A 20903-nucleotide genomic window follows, 5' to 3' on the forward strand; every position below is an offset into this window, starting at 1 on the left:
TTAGCGAACTACGCAATAGATATTGTATACTTATAGGCCATTTATAAACTAGTTACCACAAGCTAGATTAGTATTTTGCTTATTTTGTTATATTATATACAGTAATAAAAATACGTTGCCAGCAGGTTAAAAAAAAAAAAAGCTCTTTCCTCCTCCACAGAAAATGGCATGCATTTTTTTTATACTTTTCTAACAAAACCTCATGACATTCTATTCAATGAAATTGTCGTCCAATCGGTCTCCATTTGGGTTTCAATATGCTCAGCTTTCGTCTTATCATCAACGGTTTCTTTATTGCTAATCAGTAGACCCACATATACCGGGAACGAGAGTTGCTATGTTTGACAGGCGAATTTATCTAAAATGTTGGTAAATCTAGATACTTGCAGAACTCTATAAAAAGTTTTTATATATCTACCTGAAATATTTATTTATCCAGTCGATATTTAATCGAACAGTCTTTTTGTCTATTTGATTATACGCATAGATAGACATTCGGGACATTACCAGTGACCTTTGATAGAGGGATTCGGCCAGTTGATTCCAAGTCATCCTGATTTGCAACCTACGCACTAGATGGCCCCTCCAGCTTTGCCCTTTCAACCTGTTCCTATAGGTGTTATGAGAAAGCTATAGGATGTTACAAAATTTCGAAAATCCCCAGGCAAAGTTGTAGTCGTCCAAAGTAGTTGATTCGCTGTTGACCAAGTGGAGCCACCGTTTGATGGGTCAGAAAGTTAGCGACCCTAACTGCTCTCTTAATTTGTTTCAACTAATGGCTTCTATTCGGTGCTGTTGGAGCAATTACAAGCTCATTTCGTCAATAGCTATCATTGCTTGCATAATAGAACGACGATTGCGTAAGCTAGAGATGGCATTATTTACAGGGGGTTCATCATCTGGACAAAGCAAACAAGATTAATCAAATTTTAATAGTTTAATTCTTCTGTAAATTTTCTAGACGGAATCATTATTATTTCCATAGAAAAGTGTGCCTCTTGTTGTACCAACGTCTCAATAGTATTAGATCTATAGAGGTCAACTAACTGTCGTCTACCGCTATAACTTAACGTGGACAAGCTTCTAAATCGCCCATTATTTCCGTTTGGTTCAAACGCTTCGATAACCGGTACACACTGCGATACACATTTGCTTTGAATAAAAACAAAAACAAAAAAAACTTTGTTTAAATATAACTCAGGTTACTGGGCTTGAATTAGATTAATCAGACATTCATTCGCATAATGTGGGGTTCTTGCGATTCACAGCACATAGCGTTTTATAAAGTAAAGAGGTAACCAGCTAGCCATCAAACGAAGCCGTGACGATGGTACAACAAAAGTGAAGAATCTTGTCTTCCCTGTCTTTCGATGCTCGCCAGCTCATTGGATCTTAATTGAACTTTTATTTAGCTGCTACCTCGTTTGTCGATCACCAGTAAACTAGCACTTGTCTCGCAGATAAACGAGACCGTAACCTGTACAAAAAAGCAATAATGACGATAGCGATAGCAAGGCGCCAAAAGAATAACGATGTCTTCTCCGGAAACGAAAAGGTTTCGAAATCCGTTTGTTGACTAGTGGTCAGAGGCAGGTTTGTTATAGGTCGAAAGTACGGTCATGAAAATTAAAGAAGTGCTATTGGTAACCCTACGAAGACTTTTGCTTCTACACTCAGGTCAGTCCGAACTAAGCAGCTTCGCTGCGTCAATTCTCTCGGTTGTTTTGGTCGCTATTCGATTCTAAGTTTTATGCACAAATGCGCGAACTTTTCATCAGCTCTTTGGTTCCTTTCATCAACGGCAAACCCCTCGTTCACGTGTTTATCACTGTTGTATATGCAGCATTTGATTACTACCGATAATTTCAACGCTGTATGTCCGTGACAGATCTGAAGTGATCCGATTTAATGGACTCAACATACTGCCCCTAAGTGTACTAAAACGAACGCACAATCAAGGCATAATAAATGTGTTTTTTTTTGGATTTTTTTTTCGTAATATAGATTCTACGATATTATTTTTTCGGCTTTTACACCCATCAATGTATCAGTCATCTTTTTTTCATGCTGAAAATAATGAAAGCTAAGATCGCTTCGAGGGCTTAGAGGTCATGTGCTTACCCGTTTAAAATTAAGGACACCTGGACTTCTCTAGGTTTATAATCGCACGTATAAATGTTTCGTTTCCCGCTAGAAAAGGCACAGCCATCGGAAGCAATGTTAAACAATGGGAAAAGACTTAATCGTAGAGCTCGAAACGATAATTCAGCTTCCCAAACCAATAAGGACGAACCTTCTTGTTTCTTATACTTATTACCTATTCTTGAGGAAACGCTAATTAGCCACTTTAGCCAAAATAACAGATAGTTCAACTTACTTTACTTATTTTGAATAGTTGTATCCGATTTGACTATACCTAAAACTATTCACTGATCTCGTCTTAGACTAGGCACAATGTAAATCTAGGATGTATATTTTCAAGCCCGTTGATGATGAAGCTTATGATGCAATAGTAGCGATGATCATCTCGGTAACGGGCTGATGTATGCGTTACGTGAATGGACAATCTCTGCTGTTGTTAGTATAGTTGATTAGATGGGCAGAACGAGTAAGAGCAGGAGGATGATGTCTGTTTTCATAAAATCTGAATCAACCCAAGAGTAGAAAAAAAAAAAACAGCTGAGGTACGAGTGTTACGAAGCGCGATTATGTGGCCCAGACGAAGGTACACGAAAATTGTTTTAGTACCATTTTCTACCAAAACGAAGTAGTAACTTAAGCCTTATTATTTACGGTTAATCCGCGATAGTCATTTGCAAACTTTTTGGCCTCACGTATATTCTGACGATAGAATGTTAGACTGCGCGTGTAGGATCTATTTATATGGCTAAAGTGGTACATGCGGGCTGCCAGAACGAGGTTGGTTGAGCTTTTTTTTTGCCGAGGCAATAGATCGTTGAGAAAGCTCCCGAGGAGCTTGAGGATATTAGAATAGCTTTAAAAGAGTCGCATTCTATCAGCACGAGCATGATAGTGAATTTTTCTATTGATGAATTAAGATATTTTCGTTGTATTTAAGCTTGCCTTTATGTTAATGTTTCTAGTGAGAGTTATAGACGTTCCTTCAATAATTCCACGTTCGCTAGTTGTTTAAATTGCCACATGCTTCGTTCCTTAGCCACGCCAAGCTACGAGATCGGGCATTCGAGACGGCCTAGCCTTGCCAGGCTCAAACTGAGGTTACACCTGATTTGGACCCATTAACTATAAAAATGCGTTTGTTTTTTTCCAGCACCATGGTACTTTTATAACAGCAAACAAAATGTACGGTTTAAATAAAAGAAACATGTCCTGGAATGGCGATGACCACAACAGATCTCATTAACTTTGAGACTATATTGAGACGATTGGCATAAGTTTGCCACATCGCAGATGACTTGACACACCTGAAATGCATCTGCCCAGAGACGCCGCGTCCGATAAAGGAAACCGTAGTATCTTTGGGGGTAACCTTTTTTTGCTGCTAAATATTTCCCTAAAGAGTCAAGCGCAATCGAAGCCTGGTTGTTCTAACAATGTATATATTTGCCCTCGTTGATTTAGATAAATATGCTGACAAAACGATTATGGCCATGATGGATCGATTTTTCAACGTGAAGTTAGTCCAGGAGTTTGCAACAAGTATCTTCGAGTTGAATATAGACGAGGAAATCGGTACTAAAGTTGAAAGCCCTATAATATCGATGAATGTATAGTAGATCTAAAAGTCTGCACATACGAAAATAAAAACCAGTGGGTCATAGGTAATCTCAGCGTTACTCCTAATAGTCCCGTTCCTTCCTGTCGTCTCAAAGTGGCAAATCCTTTGTGGTGGTCTGAAACGTTTGATTTGAGCACGCTAAAAACGTGCTTCAATAATTTGGCAGTATTAACAACGCCAAAGGTTTAGTAACTAACACTACTAAATCCGATGAGTTTAAATACAACTCACACAGGTTCGAGCTTAGCACATCATATCGTCTGCCTGGAAATGACGTGCCATAGGCGTGCTGTCACATACTGCAGACAGGTAACAGACCTTTCGTCAGTTATTGCAGGGATAAGGTCAGGATAATGATGGCGTCGTTATAATCACAAAGTTACCGGTTACCTAAGTTTTGATCTTTTGATAACTAGAAATGCTCATGAGGCAGTATTCAATAACAGGCGTCGCTTAGGGTCGCGGTAAGACATACTCAGCGAGGCGGTCCAAGGTAGCAAGTCGCATAGAATCGTCATTTTACAATTACGGCTTTGGCTTTCGGCAAAATGGGGTTTTCTCGAACTCACAGTGGCACTTTTATGCAACCGCCAACAACCCTCTTTGAATAAACAAGACCTAGGAAACACATCTTGGACACAGCATTAAGAACACGCCCCCACTGAAAATCGTAGCCGGAATTGGTCTTCCTGGATTTCCCTAGGTTTTCTCCATTAGACCTATAAATGAATATTTAACTAAAAGACTAACGAACTGTTATGTCTAAATATTCCGAAGTTTACGTTTCGTACTGACGTTAAACATCGCTTCCGACGACTTCCCAACATGAAATTAAGTGGGCCTACGCCCCGTTTCGGACCTAAGCCTTTTTATATGCCGCGGAAGAAATCCGGGTCTATATAAGCATGCCGTTTGACATTATCAGAGGTATCTCGTACATTGAAATCAGTGCACGACCCTCTGCCTGCCACAGAGAGCCCGCAAAATCAGATGGACAGCAGGGCATTGATACAATAATAGATCGCTCATATGTAAGATGCTGAGAAAGATGTCTCTTGATTTAATATCGGCTTAAAAAATGTACCTGGACTACTACAATAGACGAACAGAATTAATTACCGATAAAAAATGGGACGATCGAAACGCAACAAGGCAGACACCCATTGAAGACCAAACTGGTCTCAAATTAAAAAATAAATTTCTCGAAAGATGCAAACGCTCACATAAACGTGGGAATTGTAGGAAATACTAATTGTAGAAAAATTCGGTTCAATCAGTAATCTCTAGGATGGCTATTATTGTTGGAATATGAAACTATAGAATATACGATAACAAGGCTGAGATAATGGTGGAAAGGAGCGGAAGATAAGAGTACTTAATAGACCCGTGTACAAAACGAGTCGTATAAAGGCGGAAATGAAGTTACAACAACGGTGGGTAATTACAGACGCAAAAGAACGCTTATAACGTAAATTAAATTCCGCTAATAAGTTGCACTTTTGAGCTCTCGCCCAAAGCCTTCATATCCGCACAATGTATTTAACATTATCCAGCGATTTCTAAATGAAGTAAACGTAATATAATATAGTACATACTATTCATATATTGCTTTTGCAAGCAGGCAAAGACTACGGTTTGGATTTCTTGCAAACATAAAGCGCAGCGCCAAGCAAAACTAGTGCCATGCATATGAGCCCTGATCTAATAGGTGACTAAGTAAGGTCATTAATAAATAAAGGCATAAAAAAGTACGTTACTTTCATCGAGATACGTTGCCGAAGGGCGGACATTGTCTACCAGAGTTTTTACTTAGAAAGGATAACAAGATATCTAGTCAGCCGAAGAAGTGAGTGAGGGCACTCTAAGGGCGGGCGAAAAAATTAAGGTGCATTACTAGCCAACGTAAAAATGTTAATTAATTAAGAGAACTAGGGTTGTACGGGCCCGCATTCGATGGGCTAGGAGCGTAAAATCGTGGCAAACTCTGAAGAAACGTAGCTCAGCTTCAGCCACACTCTCGTAAATGTACGCTTAGCAGTATTCCCCAATATAGTCTCTACTATAGAATTCCGTCCCGGCGTCACGGTTGACAAGTCTGGCCAGATCACGGCTCACAGAAGGAATCTAGCCACAACGTGTACATGGCACCCAGCTATCTACACAATCCATTTCGGAATATCGAAGTCGGCTCTTTAAGGAAGCGATCGACGCCCTTGAGAGAGCGACGAACAGCATTAGTTTATCAACGTCTGCTTATGGTGTTGACCGGTACTCGGGATCGTTCAAGCTATCCATGATTCAAGGAGAGACTGCTCCTTGCAATGACGTCTGGAAATGCCCTAAAAGTGCTCAGTTATAAATCCAGTCTTTTAGACTGTGCTCACTCTGCGTACGCGAAAGATTCAGAGAAGATCAGGAATTCGAAATGATATCAAGATGCTGGCAGGTTAAAATAGCACTTAAATCGCGTGTGATTTCAAGTCGTGAATAATACATATATTAAACAATAGAGAGAAAAGCTTTAAAGAGACAGCCCGTTGCCAGATGAATCTCGTTCCATTTGGAATAGTAATTGAGTACGAGATACAGATATTGGCGACTATTTCACAGATGGGAGAAGCCCTTTTTCCTAAAAGCCCGAGCAAGAGATTAGGGAAACACTTTCAATCTCGTACACAGTGCGCCGTAGTTACGTACTTGAATCATTGGCAAATATACGCAAGGGTAAGTATAGCGGCTTTATTAGCCGCCATTATTGTAGCCGTTCTCCTACTCTGAAAGCCTCTCATCCGTTAATAGCTGAAGCTGCATAAATCAAATTGATTAATAAAAAAAAAAAGCTTATTAAAATGTTTCAATTAATATTAGTTGAAGTGGAAAATTAAATTTCGGAGCTGGCTCATTTGCTTCCAATATTGGTTACTAGATATGATCCGTATAACAATCAGCATAAAGTCCAATAATTTACTCTGGATGTAAGTTTTTTCGTATCTATCTATCTATCAAGATTGCAGGGTCAAACCTTTCGATCATTCGAAAAGTCTCTAAAGCCAGTACGACAATCTGTTGATATTAATATTTTCATTTCCATGATATCCCTATTAAACCATCTACAATGGAATATAAGCAGACAGGGGTCGTCGGGAAATCTATATGCACCGTCCCCTACCAGACTAGATAAAAGGGCCTTCCACAGAAGGTACCGTCATTTGTACGATTATCTTCAGTTTACGTTCGTATGTTATCGACAGACAGCGCATAAACGTGTGCACTATATGGACGCAGATACGACAACCCCCTGCTGCCATTCGAAAGTGACTGAATACCGACCGTGTACATGCAATAGTATCTTTATATTAATTAATTACAGCTTCTGATCATGCACACACATACGTTTTTGGGATACTTCCTACATTTAGGAAAGGCGATAATGAGGCACGTTTTGGTACTTACTAGCATTGGAGCACGATCGATGGGCGGATCAAGAGTGTCAACGGGTTACTTATTATGGTGCCGGCGTAGCTTGGTTTGAGTGTGCATATACGAAAAGAACATGTCCATTAATAGTACGCCTATCTAATGGGAATTCGATATGCTTCTCATACGCTAGGAGATGGGGCCCAAGCTGCAAGCCGACCACGGATCCACCCACGTGGTTCATATATTAACCGTATACTAATAGTACGATAGTTGTCATCGGGGGAACACAGGTCAGACCCAGCTGCCTCTGTGTTTATGAATACTTTGTTGTGTTCATATGTGCATCTATTGTTTATACAGCGCTTCCCAAGGCATATCAGGCCTTTCGAAATTATCATTTCTTACAACAAAACACATTTTTCAATAATATTCTAAAGCCAATTTTGTCAATTAGAGCGCATAAACTGTTAAATGTACGTTTTGTTTCTTGAAATGAAATAGCATAACGCTAAATGGACTAAAGTTTCGTATCCCCCGAAACTGGACTGGCTTTGTAGAAACCCAGTTTAGCTGAGGTTGTTTGGACCGAATGGGCGAGTGAATTACATGAAGCGCAGCGCCACACATATGAGCCCTGATCTAATAAATGACTAAGTCAGATTTTTCCGATAGAACAACAAAGTGGATTTTTCCAAAAGCTCACCTAAATTTCTGAAAATAACAAATTCTGAACGTTTCACGATATTTCATCTACTACAACACTGGTATCAGTGAGGCTTTATGCAGGTAAATTGAAAGCGTCGTATACGTTTGTACGCGGTCATTTCATGTGTCGTATCTTGTGTTCTATCGAATAAAATAGTCAATATAAGACAGCTAAATTTTGTTGCATCAAAAAAAAAAAGTCTTCTAATCAATTTTATTTCAATTCAACAAATTCATACGTAATGTATTGTTTGTTTCTTCTACCATTGGGATAGATCTGGCTAGATAAAAACAGACGAAAATCGAATCAGCTGGTTCTTTAATTATTAAAAGTATAAAAACCAAATACAAACTTACCTTTGAAGAAATATGGTAAGAAACGTCATTAAGAAAATAAGAAATAATTTGTAAACTTCGCTCAAAAAGATCTATTATTCAAGCTTACCGAAAATTTTACAATTAAAAGAAATACAGTACTGTTCTTTCGTGGTCCTAGGGACTACGGGTCCTAAGGACTAGACATGGCTGTGTTCGGTCCTTTTGCGCGAGTACGTATTTCGCTGCGTATAGCATACGCACTTCAGTAATCTAGAGCGCTGGCCTCGAATTTAGCGATTCCGCTTTAAGATTCACATTGCACTAAGAAATAAGCTATTTTACCTTGAAGGTTGTAACTTCTTAGTACAAGTTCAGCTCAAAAATTCGATGGCAAACTTATACGGACTAGGAATGATTGTTTTACTAGCCTTTTTCTATGAAGGGATCATATTTGGAGACATCAGAAGCTTCACTGCGGATCTGTATCGGTTTCATTTCATTCAGAATACAATTTGGCGTGCCTAAAAATAGATAAGTTAATTGCTGGAAAAAGAGTATGTGTGTCATCTAATTCTTCGGCGATTGCGTCCAACGCAGAGCCGCCGTAATCGGCGTTTGGGCATGCTATTCCCAATTAACCCCACGCAGAAAAATTTACTATGCAGTTATAGTCAATCGGAGTCCTCTTACGCTTACAACTTATGGACGTTTGTAGTCATTTTTAATCAGTATCCCGTTAGTAAATGGTAGAATTTTTGTCTTCTGTCCGAACTACCTATGATCAGGTAATCACCACAGCTCTTTGAAGCTGAATTTCTCAAATTTGCCTTTTCAAACAACATTGATTTTTCGTAAAACCATCAGGTATTTGTCTCGATGAGAGCCTATAGTTTCCAGGCCGCCTTCGATCTGTTGACGACCATGAAATCCCACCGTTATAGGCCTTAAATTATACGAATGAATTTTTCGATGATGCTACTTTATAACGACAGACTTGGGCGTCGAGCACAATAATCGTTGATTTATTATATAATAACCTGTCGATAAATTGCGGCGTACCTAAAATGGTGAGGATATGATATTTTCTTTCTAACCCTACTTATTTCGCCTGAGTCGCATTAATCGGTCAGTCACTGTTCTTTAGATATGAATCTATGACATAGCGTAATAATTTGCTCAAATTCTGAAAATTCGATTCATATTATATAGCTAAACACCTAATACGCCCTAAGTATATATTGTACGGCCGATGGTATATTTAAAATGGATCCTTTGTAGCTTAGTCAGCTCATTTTAAGTGTCAGAATTTAGTTATCTGGGTGTTAGTAATCTACCTTACACGATACTTAAGTTTTAATACAAATATATACGTTAGATGCCGGTCCGTTACAGCGGGAAGTTATCAACTTAGTGCTGCGCCATCTTGAAAAGGTAAAAACATACCTTTTACCATATCGCTCTTGAAGCAAAAATGATTTGGGCTATCAAGATGACTTGTTAATGTCTACAACTATTAATGCTTAGAGGAAACATTTCGTCAGTTCTTTGGGACGTCGATTATAATGTTTAAATTTTGGTCCCTCTGATCGTATTTAGAACTGGGATAGAACGATGCTTTACACCCCCAAATGCAGCCAGGAATAAACTCGACATCGCACTGATGAACGCGTTGAGCTTTGCAGAAGGTGCAGGCTTACAAAAAGAGACGTAATTCTTAACGTAGTGATAGTCGATTGATCGCGTACCGTGGACCACACACATTTATCCCGTAACGAGCTCAAATCCACCCCGCAACTTACTTCTGAGCGACTGCGTTAACTTGGTTGCGATAGACGGGCATTGGCCATCATTAGAACTTGTCGACCTACTAAGCGTAGCTGCTTATAGATCCAGCAATTTCTTTTGACACCTTTTCGACGCTATTCAGTGCTCATCGGTAGATCATAGATTTCTCCGCCGATGCCCGAGCTAAAACGCTGATCAAGCGATTGATTCGTTCATCCATGGTCACTGTTCAAATGGTTGTCTCACGTAATCGAACGGTGTCTCCTCGCGAACGGATTGTTCAATACCTATTTAGAACTGCTGTTTTGCATTTTTCCTAAATACGAATATGGGCGTGTTGTTTTGTTGTTGTTTTTGAACGACGTAGTGCCGTCGGCCGAAGCTAGGCCTCAGGGTACTTGTGATGTGGACAATGAAAATTGACGAAAATCATCTGAGCTATAAATATCTGCTAACAGCGGCGGAACGGCGCGAGTACCGTGACCTGAACCCGATACCGAAACGCCCGTTAATCCCCCCTCCGTCGCTACAAGATGCTAACAAAATCCTGCTCGTGCTCGATTTAGATCAAACGCTCATGAACAGCCACTATATAATGCCTAATCATTATGATTTCTCTTTTAAACTTAATCTGGCCGGCGGCGTTAAAAAAGTTAAGGATGTCTTTGTGCAGACAAGACCATACGCCTACGAATTTCTTTCAATTACGAGTCAATGGTTCGAATTGGCAGTCTATACGGCATCATTGCCGATCTATGCTGATCAGATCATCGATAAGATCGACACGAACCGATTGATTAAGCACCGCCTATACCGGCATCATTGTGGTGTGTATCGAGATCACTATATTAAAGATCTTGAGTTTCTTGGACGACCGCTAACCAGGGTGGTTTTAGTGGATAACCATCCAGCCAGTTATATGGCGCATCCTGATAATGGTGTACCAATTTACTCATATCTCGGTCAGCCGGACGATAACGGCCTCAGGGATCTGATCAGCTTTCTGCAATTGCTCCGTAGTGTTGACAACGTCGTCCCATGTGTACAGCGATATGTTGTCTGGTGGCGAAAAAAACTTGGGGAGTATCTCCAAGCGTGCGCCGAAAAGGAGGCCACGGCGACAAGAAATGGCACCAACCTAGACGACAGCTGGTAGTAAAATACGAAAACTCTAACGACTCGACGATAAAAGAAACCGTCTAAATCTTCCACGTTTATTGCGTCCGCGCTTGCTCTCACCCTCTGTAAAACGATGGGAGACAACTTTACGCTGATATACGCTAAACACACGGAGCAAATAGCCTTGGTCACCTAGATCAACGGCACTGCGTGGTACAAAATTGTTATTTGTATATACATGAACACATCAGACCGATAAGGTACACTGAAGAGTAATTGACTAGAGCTGGTTTAACTAGATTCCATACAGAAGAATCGAATTCAGGGAGTTAAAGCGCCCGAAACAATTCTGAGCGCAGTATGACGCCCGGACATCAAGCAAAGGGCTCCAAAGAGCCAAGTGGAAATAAATTGAAAAAAACGAGGATTTTGGCGGAAACAAGATGACCCGATTCATCTCCGCCCTACATATTTATCTAGTTGGCTTTTATAATATAAGTATACATGATGTCATTGTTCAGTTATTATTGGTAAGAATGGCTCTTTGTTTCCTAGTTGTACATACAATGGATCAATAATAACGCATCCAGCTTTAGATGTTTACTATCCGGTTTACTCGGATTAACTGCTTTGTTCCTGGAAGCAGTGCCCTGAAACGCTTGCCTAGTCGGGTCAAATAGGTTGTGCCTATTTACGTCTCAATTAAATTATATAAGACTATAAGGACACTTGAACATCTCTGGCTGTCAAATATGACCTCTCTGTATCGTAATAAAACCGAGTAATGTAAACTCACTTGTTGAGTAACTTCAATCGCCGAAATTCAATGATTTATCCAAACAGAAAAATGTTAGAAAGTTAACGTCATCATTTGGCTAGAGAAGAGAAAGTCCACTAGCAACAGAGGGGATGGACTGAGAAAGGTGTAACCCAGTTAGTCATTCCATGACATCGCATCATGTGCCACCATCGGCTACAGTTTTTTTTTTTTTTTTTAAGTAAAAGTAAACGACATCGAGCCGTGGCCCGATTGAGATCGAAGAATCAGCGGGTCATTGATTGTCTACTTCGTTGCGAACGAAATCGATAGGTAATGGAACAACTCACTGTTTATCTAGTTAACCAAGAACTAATCTTCCAGATGTTGTTAAACATATCTGGTACATTCAACTTAACTTAGTTTCTGGAGTGTGATTTATCAGCTGTGTTTACAATGCATGGAATAGACAGATTTGCGTACCGCTATTACTCTCCCATCCGATATCCAAGCACGGACGTTTAGAACATTGAGCGTTTTCTATTACATGGAATATAGTCGAAAACAGACTAGGCGACAAACATTTAATATAATGTGAAACAAACGTCTAATCAGAAAATACCTCTTAACGAAGGTAACGAATTGACCTTGCCAATATCATAGGCTAGCTTATTGTTTATATTTTATAATAAGTTAGCCCCCGCTTAAAGGCCATCATAATGCGTTCCGGTGTACGAGCATTCGTTAGCCACCACACGTTACTATGATTTTGGTGATCCTGGCTCGACAACGGCTAAATTCTATATAACTATCATTGTAGCCACAATGCCCGTTTCATATAATGACAACAGGGGCAACAGCAGCCATATTCGCAACATTGATAGTATAGGCTTTTTTTTTCACAGTCTATGTTCTACAGTTAGCCCTCAGCGCTAGGATCTACGCCGGAATCATAACGGTCCCGCTACGAGCGAACCCAACTTGTTGCTTGTTTCCACATTATAGACTATTCGATATTTCATGCAGACGAGGCAGTGTCACAGCACATATAGCATTATAGAGTTGAAAAGGAGCATTTCTCTCGTAGGTGCTGTTTCAGTGATTGCTTACCTGTATTGAGCCCACTGGACTATCAAATGGGCTACATTAATACGGTTGTGTTATCTTCACTGTCGAATCTGTGCAGATCAATATATTTTCACCATTAAGGTTGCTTCGACGAAAGAAGGTCTCCCAGCCAACCGAACGACGCGTCCGTAAGGAGCAGCATAACTTAAAAATCGAAAAGGCTTCAGATTTTTTTTTTCGACGATTTCGTTACTGTCCTAGATTGTACCAAGCTATTGAACGCAGTATTCTAAATCCCGATTCATGCGTGCCCGTCGCCTCATACTGAATACCAAACCTCAAAATAGATTAACCATGTATCTTCAATTATGTTTCACGACACTGTCGTTCAATGTTCAGATATAACAACTTAGATAGATTTAAGATCGAAACGCTGACGGAGCCTATTTTGACATGATTTTGTTTATAGTTTGTAGACACCGTTTGGGTCTCGCATAGTGGGTATGCTTGAATAAATGATATTTGCCATATTGTTTTACGCTTCTAATTCAACTGTCGGCAGGCGCTTATCGTGCAGTCGAACGACGGACTCATCGATTACTAATGGCTGTTAGGCCCGCCATACACAACCCTTTCAACCTCTAATACCTGTTTTATGGTGAGCGAAACACGGCCTAAATCATGAAATGTTATCTCAGTGACCTCTCTGATTAAAGATCTCAATATATAGGTCACGTAGCAATCATAAATAATTTATAAAATGGAAAATGATATAGTATGGCTTCCGATTCGTCAAGCTATATACGGCACTCTACATACAGCGAACGACTTCGGGAGTGCAGAAAAGCTGTTGTTATCACGAATTGCACCTAAAAAAATAATAAATCGCAACTTCGTTCATCTTCAGCGGAACACTGGCGGCCACCGATTATATCGGTGCTGTTTCAGACAGAAGTCATTAAGAAATATGTCTGTTTTTTCCGATAACGTTGTGCTATTGACGGGGTTGAATTTTGATTCGGTGCTTAGCGATGTTTTCGACAAAGGTTGATGAGAACCATCTAAGCCATCGGTTCATCCTGACCGCCTCTGAAAAGAAAGAGTACCGCGGAAAAAATCCCATTGGCAAAAAGCCACTCCTACCCCCGGCACAGGATACGCAAAAAAACCTCCTCGTGCTCGATTTAGACGAAACACTTATTCATGGAACATATGCTGTCCCGCCTGTGTATGATTTCAGCTTCAAGCTGCAACTGCCCGTGAGCAAGAAGACGGCCGACGTCTACATACAAATTCGGCCTTACCTTGATGAGTTTCTCAGGATCACTAGCCAGTGGTTCGAGCTAGCGGTATATACGGCATCGTTGCCGATGTATGCAGACAAAATTCTAGATAGAATCGATCCGAAGGAATTAATCAAGCATCGGCTGTACCGACAGCATTGTGCGATCTTTAAGGACTTCTATGTTAAAGACCTCGAATTTCTGGGCCGGCCATTGAATCGTATCCTGATTGTGGACAATCACCCTGCTAGCTATATGGCGCAACGCGATAATGGGGTGCCAATATACTCATATTTTGGGCAGCCCGACGATACGGGTCTCAAGCATCTGCTGACGTTTCTCGAGACGGTACGAAACGAAGACAATGTTATACCAAAGGCAAGGAAATACGCGGCCCGCTGGCGAGAAAGGCTTCAAGATTTTATCGAGACAACGCGAGATGTAGAGGAAACTAGCAGGGTGATATTGTAGTTTAGATTTGAATTGTATTTGCTTATATCGGCTTCTGAGCTCCATATCGAGGTGGAGAGAACCAGATTTTTCCATATTCGGCAAAATTAGCCAAAACCCCCCGCCAATTTTCATTCGATCAGCTCTGTTACCATCATAATGGCACCCCATCAAAATAGCGTAACAGCACTACTTCATAATACAAAATTGAACGGGAAGAGGACACAATTCTGAAAAATTATCTATCGTCTCCATATATTAAGCTATTTAGTTACAATTAAGAGTTCCTTGATGATTTACGAGTCGAAGAAAATGAAAAAGACATCCAAATTGCGTCCCTTAACAGGAATAAATGCAGAGGAAGCTTTTAGCGTTCCGTGCAAGCTTCGATCGACATTTTTGCCATTATCGTCGCGTAAAAGGCATACTCTCGCTACTACCATAAAAAAAAATTACAACTCAAGCGAGTAACATATGTTTCTAAATATATATATATTTTTTTTCATTTAACCCAGCAGTGCGTAAAAAGTTTCGAATTAACAAAAATGGTTTTCCTCTGCCAATAGTTGTGTGGCAATTTGGGTTGCGAAAAAAATGGGTTAGGTTCCCTAATAATTGGCGTGCGCAACTAGCGCAAACGTGAAATAAAAGAACTCTGAAAAATGCTTTCAGACATTGCCATGGATTTTAAACCGCATCTGGAAACTACACGTGAAACTTTCGAACGTATAATAGTTGGAAAGCAAAAACCTGGTATTGTGTGTGTGTGTGTGAATGTGCGCGCGCGTGTATATTAATAGGTAAAACGGTCCGGAATAGCGGCGCTCTTGCGCGAGGTGCCTGCTACTTCATAGCAGTACTAGTACGATTTTAACACGCCTAACGCGGAATATATTGTGGGAAATGCCGTTAGTGAGTTTCTTTCTATTGTTTCGCTCTACATTGAAGCGTTTGCCGTCTATAGCGGTTAGGCCAATGAGTGAATGAGCTAAAGTTTTGCTAATGAACTAAGGGACTTGCTTTGGGCATTAGAGCTAATAATTGAGAGGCCCACCCCAGTGGCATGCGCTGAGTTGATTAGATTTGCCCTTCGTTTCGTACCTTCGATAGGTTTCTTATGAAGCTGCGCATTGTGAAACGCAAACCCGAATAAGATAGTAGTCAGACTCTGGGACACTCTTCGGGGATCAGCCGGAGTGTGCCACGGAAATCTTCCTTAGCCGACAATACGGGAAACAGGAATTTTGCCTCGTATATTCCTTAAGTGTATTCTAGTCATACGGATATGACGCCTCTGCAAAGTCCAACGTTGTAGAATTAAAGAGACACGTAGGAAGATTAATCCATCGAAATGTATAGGTTAGTATGAATTCTCTAGGAGTTATGACGATCCCACTTCCGCAAAGATCGTACGTCCCTCAAAACACAGAGCGAGATTCGTTAGCGGATGCTTCCAGGATTCGACCTGGAAATCCTTTTTTTCATCGCCCCTAGCCGCGTTGATGTTTGATGGGTATGATCACTTCTACTGATTAGATGCGGTTCGATTCTGGAACGAGTGTGTCAGACGTGAGGTTAAGGTGTGATCAGTGTTGAACGAAATCAACTTCGGAGAATATCAATATCCCTTGTGTTTGTGTTGCAGTAAAATTGTGCTGCCATTTGTCAGACGTATGCTCTATTATCATTTGACGTTTACGAAGCGGCATTTTCAGAACAACTGTACAACAGCAATGTGTTAATATTCAGCGATTTTCGAAATAGTTGGAAGTACCCATTTACTGATGTTTCTCAAACATACTTGCGAATTCAACGTCAAGTAGATTACTAGAGGCTAAGATGATTTATGGCCAAGTTTGTAAGCTGGATTTAGCACGTGAGTGCCATCAGCGACTCTAGAGCGACTAGAGCTGTTGCTCTAGATAGGGGTCGCTAGAGAGATAGCTGTCGACTGCTGCTTGCCTCGTCACTTCATATTGTCACAATATGGTCCCTTTCACGGCTAAGCCATTGGTTGAAAAAGACGAGAGGCCCGTTAACGGCACGGAAGCGTGACACGATTCGCATGATTAAAGAAAGCTGATAGAGTGCTGCCATTCGTACCGCAAGCTAAGGCATCAATCGCATTTTCGGCCAGTTGTTCTGGGATCCTATTCACCGCGAGCGGATAGTATCTTAGTAGGTTTTAAATGGCCGCTATAAGCCGCGTCACGTTCCTACAAGTTTTCGGTCCATCAATAACACATTTGACTAGAACAGATAACAAGTAAGCGACAATGATCAAACGTATAATCAATTTTAGTCACATGTCGTTAGTGAATCGAGGTTCAAAGGTATTACTGGGTGGGTTCAAAAATGGTCTGGAAGTAAACGCTAAGCGGAACCTACGGTGTCCCCCTCTTGGACTTCACTTGAGTGGAGTTAAATAATAAGGCATGATAATGAATAAGCAACGTGTGAAGTCAAAATCGAGTCTTCGGTTTTCTATAAAGTGGAACTTTTGCACCGTTACACGTTGCACGTTTTGTTAATTGTCATCACGAAAACCACTTTATCAGTGGCAATGTGCGACGTAAAATTTCTGAGATTTATGTTCTACTCTATGTACGGTTAGTATTTACACTAGAAAAAAGCTACAATTTATGTCGATATTCGTGGGCTGTATGCTAGTCGGAGCTACAGACAAATCTTTTTTTAAAATTCTCTAACCGGGGTCTCCTAATTTAAGATAAGACCAGGACGGCTGAATTCTATCGCGAAAGGAAATGTGTGCGTACTTGAACCTGGACCACCAATTATACTTAATATCAGCAAGCAAATTCGTTACTCCGAAAGCTGTCACGAAGACGGTTAACATCAACGTGTCAAACGTCTGCCGTCCGGCAGATCTATACCCGAGGTCCACAACGTCGTGAGTCGTTGAGAGCATTCATAACAACTGACCATCTAAATTTCGCTCGCGACTTGAATCACTTTGAACTGCGGGTAAGGTCTATGTAGTTCAAGGTAGTTGAAGTTATTTAAATAAATGTTTCAAGTTTAAAGCCCAACACTCCCGCCAAGCATTACTTTAGGTGGTTGGCTTCTGGCATTTAACAAGGTGTGTATATGCTTGGTTTCAATCGTAGAGTGCCACATATCCCTTAGTTTGGTGATAAAAACTTCACCACTGTATTATCACGGGGCATTACGATTAAGTTATAATGAAGGGCCCGAATAGGATGCTTTGAATGGTGGTACATAAATGCCCAGAGCAGATGCTCCCAATTACTTTTGATCATTTTGTTTTTCAAACAGGTATTGAAGATGTATTCCTAGACGGGTCTGCCATCGAAAAGAATCGATGAGATGGTCAAGCTAAAGCACCTCATCTTCATCGGCAAAGTTGGAAACCAATCTTGTAGAGGTGTGAGCTTTAAAGAGCTATGTTAAGCATGTATTTTAACGTTGAAGATTTCTCTGAACGGACTTTTTGTTGTGGATTAACGAGCTTAATCATAAACCTCGGAACATCGGTCTTGCCTTTTTGTATCACAGGTGCGCAGTGATGTTCACATATAAATGACCGAATCTCATTGTATCGCAAAATTTTGCCCCTATCATGCCACACATTACGTAAAATCGTTTTTTGCCTCGACAGTTATTTACAAATGTTGTTGCCAAATGATATCAAATATTCCCATTGACGTGACATTGTGCTTCAGGTTTCCTGATACTTTAATAAGGCCATAGACTTAACATATCTAAGCTATTTTAATAGGGTGTGCTACGGTGGCGGCCCAAAATGGGTCAGGAAGTTGGAAGTACATAAGTACGTTAGGGTTCTGCGCAGTTCTTGCAGCGCTGAAGTCGCCTGTGACTTGCATTCATTAAGAAAGGAATCAAATTATAGTGGGAGCGAACTTGAGAATACGGTACGTTGCCAAGTGAGAAGTTTTCCATCGTTTGGTTTGGAAATAGATAATGGTATAGAAAATTTTTCCAGCTGTCCAGCACAGACCCTTCCGGATAAAACCCGGACTAACAACCAATCTAACAATCGGTGCAGCTAGCTAATGTACTAACGCGGTTCCTGGAATGGAAGAGTCATAAGGTCAATTATTTAAGGCTATTTACACTGATGTAGGACCTATCAGTAATCACACTCTACGTTGTACACCATGATACTGGTAGCGATTTCCAGCAGAAAACGATCTTCTTTGAGAATCAGCATGCGGGCTGCAAAACACTGTGTTTCATGTTATGGTAAGGTACACATTTAATTACAAGAAAGGCAAGGCTTGTCGATATGGGAAACCAGCATACCGAGAGAGACTTTGCTGTCCTGGAAGCACGACATGTTTAACTGTTCTAATATTGATTACGGCTACTGAAAAAAATCACAAATGGCCCGAAAATGATGAGTCGCTATACTATGACGAGTGAGTTTATCGTTTGTGCTTGAATAATACACCATGTGAATATTCTAATAGTAATTAGATACAAAAGGGTGATAATCCTCTCTATAGAGCGTAGACTAATTGCTCAGCAGACAATCCAGAAAGCGGAGCGACCTGTAGGAGTTTCCAAAAAAGAGCATTTTCTGAAAATTAAATTTCTGCAGCAACGGGTGGAACGCATAGTCCGTAGAACGTAGTCGATAACATACGTTACGTTAAAAAGATAGTAGCTATTGAAAGCACTATCTTTTTTTCGTAACCGAGCGATACTTTGGTGCAATTCAACAGCTAAATAGCCAAGTACGCTTGTAACTTATTACTTGAAACCCCAACTAACTTTGGCTAAATTGAAAAATCTTCGAATATAAATATCGAGGTCATCTTGAAAACTTTTGCAATCATGGCGTCTACGATGAACTACTCACTCGTTACATTCAAGATAGATATGTACACGACCAGACCCACACTGGCGTCAGTGATAAGCAACAAAACGTATAAATAAATCCAGCTGTTTTGAGACAGTCACACTGATAGAAGACAATGTATTTTGAATACCTCACGACTCTTACATCACGAGCCAATGCGGCTACCTGATTAAATTCCATTATCGAAATAATAGCACGATTAAGGACCATAACCGATAAGGTCATTGTGCTGAAGCCGCTGCCTGGCTTTCGTATGCAATGTTCAAAGAAGCAAATCGTAGTGCTTTTAGGCATCACGCCTTGCATTACCGAGTTCTTCTCCGATAACACAGTGAGGCCACCTGAGCAGTGAGTACTGCCGGGTATGCGATGACTACCTGACCGCAGTGCTAAAACTAATGTTCCAACGGGTATTTCACACTGCGTCTACGGTGACCTCAGCGTCCCGTTTTGATCAGAGCTTTTTAGTCCTCTTACTAGGTCATTACCATCGGAGCTTACATAGAGTATGGAATAGTTCATCCGCAATCAAATATCAAGCAGGGCTTTATTTACTATTCCCTAACAAAAAGACAGCGTCCGTTTTTCTTCGATAGTTGGTCAAGATAATAATATTTCATGAAAATACATACGCTGGAATATTGTATGATCCATATATGGAAAGCAGACGTTCTCGAAGTACTTGCACACGATAATATAATGAGCATAACGTTGTGTAGAGTTTAACTTTAGAGTCTTAGCGCACTAATAAAGCCTACACATCAAAACTACGTCAACCGCGCAACGGGTCACCAGTTGATGCCCAGTAAAAAAGTCTGTCGATTATCCCTAAGCACCACCTCGCAACGACACACAGTATACTGGGTTAGCCCAAACACTGCGCCCGAAAGCTACACACATTAAACCCGAGGAAGCTCCCAGACCAATCTCAGATCTGACGCAGGCACTGGGCAACGACTGGCAGGTTCATGGCGAATTACTCGCAAGCTACAATTCTCCAAGGGTAGTTATGAGCTTATCCAACCTAAACGCTGTTCCGCTGAGATTACCTTTAGGTTGCGATATTAACGATTTCGGTATTAACTGTAATACGTCATTAAAGTTTCATGAGAATAGTGGCATATTATGGGCGATCAAGGATCGTCAACTTAAAACTCAAATACGTCGTATGACACCATGAAACTTTTCGTATCCTTGTAGCTGGAGCATTTACAATGTTTGAAGCTTTTGCCAAAGCAATGGCTGATTCGCTAAAGAAGGCGACGGACGATGAATATTACGTCTGTGTCGTATGTAATGATGACCATCTTGAAGACGGCTTGTAAAGGTATAACCTGGGATACTTGGTCTGTTTCGCATATAAGCGAGCAGAAA

At 40.6% G+C, this 20903-nt stretch overlaps 1 long non-coding RNA gene across 1 annotated transcript; it reads left to right on the plus strand.

The window, feature by feature from the left end:
- The first annotated feature begins 1604 nt into the window (after window positions 1-1604).
- Window positions 1605-19626, plus strand: LOC111245531 (uncharacterized). The gene is made up of 3 exons (XR_002671368.2): window positions 1605-1677; window positions 17394-17650; window positions 17963-19626. It is a non-coding gene; the product is annotated as an uncharacterized LOC111245531 (long non-coding RNA).
- Window positions 19627-20903: the final 1277 nt, after the last annotated feature.

This window comes from Varroa destructor, unplaced genomic scaffold (genome assembly GCF_002443255.2).
Source record: "Varroa destructor unplaced genomic scaffold, Vdes_3.0 BEIS01000002.1, whole genome shotgun sequence".
Taxonomy (NCBI): Eukaryota; Metazoa; Arthropoda; class Arachnida; order Mesostigmata; family Varroidae; genus Varroa; species Varroa destructor.